This window comes from Hordeum vulgare, chromosome 2H, assembly GCF_904849725.1.
Source record: "Hordeum vulgare subsp. vulgare chromosome 2H, MorexV3_pseudomolecules_assembly, whole genome shotgun sequence".
NCBI classification, from domain to species: Eukaryota; Viridiplantae; Streptophyta; class Magnoliopsida; order Poales; family Poaceae; genus Hordeum; species Hordeum vulgare.
Window position 1 is genome coordinate 45,727,229 of NC_058519.1, and position 9,942 is coordinate 45,737,170.

The 9,942-nt window shown below is 44.9% G+C and overlaps 1 pseudogene; it reads left to right on the forward strand.

Moving 5' to 3' along the window:
- Positions 1 to 5,584: 5,584 nt before the first annotated feature.
- Positions 5,585 to 9,539, forward strand: LOC123425332 (annotated as a pseudogene).
- The last annotated feature ends 403 nt before the right edge of the window (positions 9,540 to 9,942 follow it).

Here is a 9,942-nt window from a genome sequence, read left to right on the forward strand (position 1 = left end):
ACTACCGATCGAATCTCGGGCAAGTAACATACCGAAGGACAAAGGGAATGACATACGGGATTATACGAATCCTTGACACTGAGGTTCAAACGATAAGATCTTCGTAGAATATGTAGGATCCATTATGGGCATCCAGGTCCCGCTATTGGATATTGACCGAGGAGTCTCTCGGGTCATGTCTACATAGTTCTCGAACCCGCAGGGTCTGCACACTTAAGGTTCGACGTTGTTTTATGCGTATTTGAGTTATATGGTTGGTTACCGAATGTTGTTCGGAGTCCCGGATGAGATTACGGACATCACGAGGGTTTCTGGAATGGTCCGGAAACGAAGATTGATATATAGGATGACCTCATTTGATTACCGGAAGGTTTTCGGAGTTACCGGGAATGTACCGGGAATGACGAATGGGTTACGGGAGTTCACCGGGAGGGGCAGCCCACCCCGGGGAAGCCCATAGGCCTTGGGGGAGACACACCAGCCCTTAGTGGGCTGGTGGGACAGCCCACAAGTGCCCTATGCGCCAAGGAGAAGAAAATCAAGAGAGAAAGAAAAAAAAGGAGGAGGTGGGAAGGGAGGGGGACTCCCTCCCACCAAACCTAGTCCAACTCGGTTTGGGGGGGAAGAGTCCTCCCCCTTGGCTCGGCCGACCCCCTTGGGGCTCCTTGAGCCCCAAGGCAAGGCCCCCTCCCTCCCACCTATATATACGGAGGTTTTAGGGCTGATTTGAGACGACTTTTCCACGGCAGCCCGACCACATACCTCCACGGTTTTTCCTCTAGATCGCGTTTCTGCGGAGCTCGGGCGGAGCCCTGCTGAGACAAGGTCATCACCAACCTCCGGAGCGCCGTCACGCTGCCGGAGAACTCTTCTACCTCTCCGTCTCTCTTGCTGGATCAAGAAGGCCGAGATCATCGTCGAGCTGTACGTGTGCTGAACGCGGAGGTGCCGTCCGTTCGGTACTAGATCGTGGGACTGATCGCGGGATTGTTCGCGGGGCGGATCGAGGGACGTGAGGACGTTCCACTACATCAACCGCGTTCTCTAACGCTTCTGCTGTACGGTCTACAAGGGTACGTAGATCACTCATCCCCTCTCGTAGATGGACATCACCATGATAGGTCTTCGTGCGCGTAGGAAAATTTTTGTTTCCCATGCGACGTTCCCCAACAGTTGTATGAGTTCAGGCCCCTCTGCGGTGGATGTAATAGCCCTACGTCTCAGTGCTCTGGGAGCTTGTTGTCGAGTGGAATATGAATACAATGAGTTGCTAACCCCTGCACCAGTGGAGGAGGGTGGCTTATATAGAGTATGCTGCCCTCCACAACCGTTCGGTGCACAGGGGTGGAGTAGTGGCGAATAAATGTCTACGTTACAGGTAACGTACGTCTTAAATGCTAATAAAGGCACATGGAAACGTATGACCGTTTCCCTCCAGGGGGTTACGATGTACAGAGTGGAATCCAGTCGGTTAGTTTGATAAACTCCGAATGCTAATCTCCGACTGGATGGTCGAGGATCTGTTACCGACTGAATGAAGGGAACTCCTTAGTTCAGTCGGAACTGACTAAGGGCCTTGTCCCTTATGAGGGGTAGTCCTTGGGTTGGACCTACAGGGCAGGCCTATGACCCTACCCTAGGACTATGACCCCATCACGACCGAAAGTATTTTGATTGTGTTCGCTTGCTCTTTCCAACTGCCTCGTTTGTACCATTACGAATGGCATCCTTCATACGGGTATTAAAACTGTTCATACTATTCTTTTTCTGATTTTTCAGTGCTAGACCCGCCTGATACCGTGTTACCATTTTGTGGGGTTTGAGTGATTGACGGAAATTCATTGGTGGCTAATGATGCAGATCATAAGGCGGCCGGGTGACTCATCATTATCAATAATAATAAAGGGCTCGGCTACATAACATTTACCAGGTGTTATGTCTTCCACATTCGGGGAAGATACTCCATTCTTCTCCTCTCGACGATCTTTCGAAGGAGTTGAATTAGCTTCATCAAAATATTTCTATTTGTACTTTTTCCTCCACTCTTCACTTTCATTCAAATGAGTTGAATTTACTACATCACAAGCATCCATGTCAGTTTTCGGCCATTTCTTACGTTGCATGTATTTTTCTATGGTTTTCGAGAAGAAAATAACCGAAAACACCGGACGGACGTGACACAACGTGTGTTTGTTGTTCGGATTCATCGAAATATTGCGTGGGGCCCTGCTTGGGTCATACAGATATGCTGCCAATTTTTTTGTTTCATTTCATGCTTGCAATCACCAATACCATGTGGAACGAACATTGTTTGGGTCTACCCGGAAGCCACCTCCAAAGGGCGTTTTTTCCAACTCCACCGAATTACCCAAATTTTTCCAAACACATGCAGCGTTACCACAAGCATCAATTTTAATTTTCAATCATTTTCTACGCTCCATTGATTTTCTACGTTTTTCAATAGGAAAATAACCGAAAACGACCCCCAAAAGTGACGCAATATGCGTTTGGTGTCCGAATTGGTTCATTCTTTGTATGGGGGCTACATTGAATGTTGACACGTGCTGCCAAAAATTGATGTCATTTCATGCATGCCACTACACACACCATGTACAAGCAGTACCCACTATGCCGGTACGACACGTGTCCAACACATTCAACGTTCCCCATCCATGAAACTCGCTCAATTTATTTTCACACGCTGGCATGGACATCACAAGCATCCATGTCTGTTTTCGGTCGTTTTATATATTGCATGCATTTTCAAAGGTTTTTCAGATAAAAATAACCGAAAACACCGGCCGGACGTGACGCAACGTGCGTTTGGTGTCTAGATTCATCGAAATCTTGCGTGGGGCCCTGCTTCGGTTATGCAGACATGCTGCCAAATTTGGGACCATTCTCAAGATGACCAAAGTTTATTCTTCTTCTCCGGAGGCCTTTTGGATAGGAGTGAATGCCCGTTGCGGAACACGTTCTTTTGAACATCCTTCAAATAATCTTAATTTTTTATGCACCTGTACCATCATGACATGCATGAATGCCAAGTTCAATTACTTTCTAACAATGTAAGCATTTTACATAATTTTACATATGAAAAAACCCAAAACAACGCCCGGACATGACGCAAATCAATTTTTTAAGCTCATGAAATAATTAAACAAATGTTTCCTCATAATACATAAACACTCTTTTCAAATACGTAAAGATTAACATAAACAATAAGTGCATGAATGATTTCTTACATTGATGGATATTTTTTAATACATTCAAAAAACAATGATGAGTCAAATCTTCATAATTTTTAAATAATAATAATTTTATCATTTTATCAGCATTTTTAAATTCATTATTATTTTTATAAAAATCTCCGTCATTTTCATATTTTGTTGCACCTTTTATTATTATTGCACCTCCGGTGATATTATCACATAAAAAAATATTTAAGCAAACTATAAAGGAACAATTCAAATTCCATTTATTTTTAGGATATATGATATCAATTTGAATATAATTTTATAAAAGAATCAAAAACCTAATCTAATCTTCTTCCTCATCACTCCTCGTGAGGTCGACCGCCGCAGTCGTCGTCGCCGTCGTCATCACCGTCGTCGTCGCTGCTCAGAAGCCAGTCGTCCTCCTCCGCTGTCGCCTCCAGCGCCATGGCCTGCTTTTCGTCCAAGGCCTCCTCCGCAGCCGCCCGCGCGGTCTCCTCCACCGACTTCGCCAGCGCCGCTAGCAACCCACGCGTGTCGGCGGGTTTGCCGTCCTGGTGCAGCGACGCCTGCTCCAGCGAGAGCGGGACCTCCGGCGTGGAAGGTGGGGCGGCAGGCGCGGCAGCTGGGGCAGCGGGCGCGGCTACACGACGATGGTAAGGGTCGCCCTCCCAGGGGATATCTCCCACGGGGAGACCATGGGCGGCGTGCCTGAACGCCCCGACGACAGTGTCGAAGCTCTTCTCGGTCCAGAAATGGTGGCGGCCTTTCCTGTTGTACCGGCCACTGGGGTGTCGCCAGAGCTCCTCCCTCGATGCCGGTGGGCCGAGGTTTAGGTATCCATCGGCTGAGATTCGCCACGGTCGTGGCAGCTTCGCCGATGGCGGCACGTACAGCCCGAACCGGGCCAGATCTTCGGTCTGGTCGATGGTCAGGCAGGATGGCCAGACGCCGCCCGACGCCACACCGTCGATGTCGGAGCCGCTCGACATGGTGGCCACATCGAGAAGGGAGAGAAGAGGAGGGGTGGTGTTGGCCGCGCCGAGAAGGAAGGGAGGAGAATTGGGTGGTGCTGGCCGGGACGGGGCCGGCGTCGGTTTTTACAGCCCCGCGGGGGCAGCCGAGGCACCGGGCGGCCGAACCGCGACGTTAATGCACGCGGTAGGCCGGTTACCACACGCGACAGCCGAGGAAGAAGGCGGCGGTGCGGCGCGGCAGCCGAGGAAGCAGGCAGCGGTGCGGCGCAGCACGCGAGGCGGACGGCTGGTCAGCGGACGCGGCAACCAAGAAAGAAGGTGGCGGTGCCAACGCGCGCGTCAGGCGAGGAAGAAGACAGCGGCGCGAGCGCGTGCGGAGGCGTGGCGGCCGGCTGGTCTGCATGCGCGGCAGCCGAGAAAGAAGGCGGCGGCGCCAACGCACGCAGCAAGCGAGGAAGAAGACGGCTATACGAGCGCGTGTGGCAGGTGAGGCGATGTTCGGTCAACCGCTGTGATACGCGCCCACACGACGTGAGATTGTTTTTTTAAATAATAAACCACTGTATACGGATACGTACGTCTGCGCATGCCCGCAGACACTTTTTAAAATATGCCCATTATGCCCCCCGTTATGAAGAGGTATCGGGCGCCGTCTTTATGTTAGGTGGGTCTATTGAAGCGTAAGTGAAAATCAAATACTCACTCCGTTTTGAAATTCTTGTCTTATATTTGTCTAGATATGAATGTATGTAGTCATTTTTTGGTATTTAGATATGGGAGCGCCTAGAGCACAGCTAGCTGCGTTTTTCCTATGGTCTTAGTCACCTGACATGGGTGTGATGTCACCTTTTTCTGGCCCATCCCGTTTTGTTTCTTGTCCCAGCCCGTTTTCTCTTTTGATCCTGCATGTGGGCTGTTTGCCTTTTTCTTTCCTATTTGGGCCTGTTACTTTTCTTTCCTATGTGGGCCTGCCACCTTTCTTGTTGTCTTCCCATCCCTGTTGACCTATGGGTGTCACGTGATCTTCCTCCCCCCTGTTTCCACGCATCTTCCTCCCCCCCCATTCCCTGCCGCCAGCCACATTGCTAAACCCATTCCCAAACCTACCTGCAACCACATTGCTACCCATCCCCCTACCTCCAGCCACATTGCTACCCATCCCCCCAACCCTACCTCCAGCCATCCTCTTGTTGTTGTTTTTGGGACAGGTAAAACATCCTAGATCTATGGCCTGATTCAGCTCAAACAAAGTTTGGGGGCAGATTTAGGACATGCAAGAACAGTACAAAGAAAACAGGGCAGATTCAGCTCAAACAAAAACTGATCCAGCTGAAATACATTTTGGGGGAGATTCAAGACAAGCAGAAAACAGGGCAAAAAACATTGTGTGCCATGGATACAGGAGAAACGCAGTTTGGGGGATACTCAGGACAGGCAAAAACAGGAGAAGCTGAGCAAAGGAGTAAGATAACTCACCAAGGTAAGCTGCTTTGCTTTGTTTTTTGTGCTTTCAATTTCCGTCTGCAATTGATCATCCACTGTTCTCACAAAATCTCGCAACCAGAACTTTGTGACCTGTTGAAAAAGAAAGGAAACCTCTGTGACCAGATTTTTTCTCTAACAATGCAGCTATACTTAGCACTTATGGAAGCTATCTGCTTGGCAATCAGGTTAGATATGAGACATGTTATAGCTGCGTACACTTAAAAAAGGCACTGCATTATCAATAACTTGAACAAAAAAATCCACAAAAAAAACTGATGCTGCATGCACTTACTAGGGACTGAAAAAGAAAATGTTGTATGTTTGCAGGCGATACCATACAACAACCAGAACTGTGGTTTCCCGTTTGGTGAATCGAGCAAAGTGCCTGGTACATTGCATAGACTGTTGTTGGATGATGAAGTTGCTCCTAATATGCATAACATGAGAGGCATCAATGAAGACTGCATGAGTAACAACAATCCACAACAGGTATGCATCAAAAAAAGAAGCACCAGTGTAAAAAAAATGACCCCTTTTTGACCAGGGCAGTGTGTACATAAAATTAAAAACAGCAAATGACTACAAACATCAGCAACTTTCTTATTACATATTAAAATGATTATTTTGGCAGATGAATGAACGCGCACATCTGTTTCTTGGGGCTTCAACAAGCCATTTTACACAAACATCAACGAATCAGTCTCCTGTAAGTGTGTCACATGAACAATGATGCACCCGTGGTAATAATGACCTAAAAGAAAGAATGGCTTGTTGACGCAGAAAAACCTTATTATTGTCATTTTCAAAAATTAGGGAATGCAGATCATGAACATGACAAGTGACGCACCTATGTCTTACTTGCAAATGATGTTTGCTGCTGATCAAGAGGTTTGGTCGTGACTCATTACTTTCCTATAAAAAAAACAACACGCAGAAATGAAGGAAAAACATTATGAAACGAGTGTCTACTTGTTGTTTCTTGACAGGGTGCAAAGTATGCATTATCTCAATCCCAAGAAGATCGGCTGCTTCGTACTGAGGTTTGTCTTCATCAACTTCAATATAAAAAATTTTGCAAATAAAATGATTTATTTCTCTATAAATTTACATTTGTGTACAATTGCTAAAATATAACTCTTGTTGCTATGAAAAAAAATTCAGAATGAACTGTTCATGATAACTGGGTGATATGGAACAGTAACATCGGAGGATCCAATGCAAACAAATGCTCAAACAATAGCAGGTACATCGGAAGTTGACAACAATCAATGTCAAGAACAGTTCCCTGAATATCCAAATTTTGAAAGCCTGCAAGATTTGAATTTTGACAATGAACAACCTGATGAAGCAGTAGAATGCACCTCTGACCAGTGTCTTGATGAAGATGATACAGACAGTGAATCAGGAGATGAGCTTTCCCTTGGGCATAAAGGAAAAAGTTCTGCTATGGATGTTCATAATGTTGGAGAAAAAGAATACACTGAAATTGGGATCGAAAAAGAACAACTAACACAAGATGACATCCTTATGTTCCTTGAAGATGAAAGTATTGCTGCGGCTCGTACATGCAGCCAGGAAGTCCGTAGCCACCATGTGCCAGTAGTTGACATGACATTTGACAACCAAGAAGCAGCGTTTGGTTTCTACAATGAGTATGCATCAATCTGTGGCTTCTCAGTCAAGAAGGCAGGTTACTTTTGTCCAAAGAAGGAAGGTGGGAGTGCACCGACAAGGATTACCTTCAAATGTAACCGCTCTGGGAAAATGATTGATGAAGAGGAGAAGGAGGCAAGGCTGAGGAAACGTCGGGAAACGAGACAGCAGAAAACAGGACAGGTTCCACGGGAAAACTTGATAAAGAAGAAAACCAACACCATTGATATAACTGGTTGTAAAGCTCAACTGATTATCACCAAGAAAAATGAGAAATGGGTAATCACAACCGTCAACCTTGAACACAACCATGATTTGAGCCCTCCATCTGAAACAAAATATTTGCGTTCTCATAAACATATGACAGAGGAGGAGAAGCTTCTTATCCGCACATTCAATGTTGTAAAGCTGCCGACAAGAAAGATAATGACAATCCTCAGTTTCTTGAGAGGGGGCAACACTCCTTACACTAAAAAACATATCAGCAACGTGAGGACAGCAATTGGAAAGGAGACTAACCAAAATGACATGATGCAAGTGCTCACTTACTTCAGAAAAAAGCAAGGAGAAGATCCAAGATTCTACTATGCGTTCAAGACAGCTAATGTTTCTGATGAGGCAACCAAGGTGTTGTGTATTTTCTGGGCTGATGGATATGCAAGAAAGATGTACGACTTGTATGGTGATTGCTTGAGCTTTGAAACAACATTCAAGACAAACAGATACAATCTACCATTCGCTCCTTTTGTTGGCATCACAGGTCACAGTCAGAATTGTTTGTTTGCTTGTTCAATAATTGAGAATGAGACAACTGATACATTTAAGTGGTTGTTTGAGACATTCCTTCATTGCATGGGAGGCAAAGCTCCTGTCACAATAATCACAGATGAAGATGCAGCCATGAAGACGGCAATTCCTATGGTTTTCCCTAATTCCGTTCACAGACGATGCCTCTTCCATATTAAAAAGAAAGCTGAGGAAAAATGCCCTAGGACTTTCGCAACAAAGGAAAACCTGCATGCTGATTTCAGTGATATCATACACAACTCATTGACAGAGGCTGAGTTTGAATGGTTGTGGCCAGATATGATAGAGAGATATGGAATTCAACATGTGAAATATTTTAACCTTATGTGGAAAAAAAGGAAGAGATTTGTTCCAGTCTACTTCAAAAAGAATTTTTTTTCCCGTCATTCATTCTACTGCACGTAATGAGGGGACGAACGCCGTTTTCAAGGATAACATAACTTCAACTCACAGTGTCATATCTTTCCTGGAAGAGTATCAAAGGATTTCTCAAAACATTCAAGACAATGAGCGACAACAGGACTCGATAACAAGAACAACTCAACCAACTTTCTGGGCTCACAGTGAACTTGAGATTCAGGCAGCAACAATGTACAATAGGAAGATCTTCTACAGGTTCCAAAAGCAGATAATTTTTTTTGTGAATTTACATGTTGAAGAAATAGAGCGGAATGTGAGGTATGAAGTGTACAAGACAGAAATGATGGCTGCAAAAGATTTCAGACAAAGAAGGTTTGTAGTTGAAGTCAACATGCAACAACATGAATTTAGTTGCATATGTGCTAAATTCTTGAAGGATGGAATTCTGTGTAGTCATGTCCTTAGGGTTCTTTCTCATCTTAACATGTCAAAGTTGCCTCAAAAATATTACATTGACAGATGGATGCCAAAAGATGAAAAGGATATTCGAGACAAGCGTTTTAATGTGCCTATTGACGTAACTGCTGGTAGTCAACACTTAAGGTACACACTTCTATCTAGCAGGTTAAATGAGATGGCTTCTGATGGTGCCTCAACAAATAGGAAATATTTGTATGTTGTTGGAGAGAGTGAGAGAGTGCAACAAAGGTTGGATGAGATGACTAAGGAAGATGAAGCTGCTAAAGGTCAGAAAACACATGATGGGCACACAAATGTGGAAGATTGCTGTACACGCCCACATCCAGATGGTTATGGGGACAACTTGCAAGATCCTGATGTTGCTGTTTCAAAAGGACGTCCACAAACAGGGCGATACAAGACATTCATGGAAACTTTAATGGCCAAGCAAAAGATTCATTGTAGCCGTTGTGGTTCTGAAACACACAACATTGCTACTTGCACAGCGCGCAATGATAGTATCGTCCAGCCACAAGGACAAAACGTCCCAAGAAAACGTGCATCAAGTGTAGTAGAAAAGTAGTTTCCCCTAGTTTTGTTTGAAAAGTAGTTTCCTGTTGTTTCCTTGATGTTCACATTTTTCTTTTGTTTGAGCAGCAGCAACAAAAGCAAATCAAGCAAAAGGGGGGCAAGCAAAGAAGAGAGGCAAATCACAAAACAAATCAACAGTACAAAGACAAGAATGACATGGATTGGAATGTTTTGAATTTATTTTTTGTTTTTACTCATGTAGTGATGGAGCTACTTTAAAAAAGAGTGTGAGGATGACCGTGTAAAGAAATGTGTTGTAATACTTTATGATTAGTGGGTGCAACAACAAAATATGGGACTTACAGATTGAAGAATAATTTACTCGAATGATTTTGATGTTGCATCTGCTTTACGGTCTTGATAGTTTTCTTCCCACCTTCTTTTCATCTTCAGAA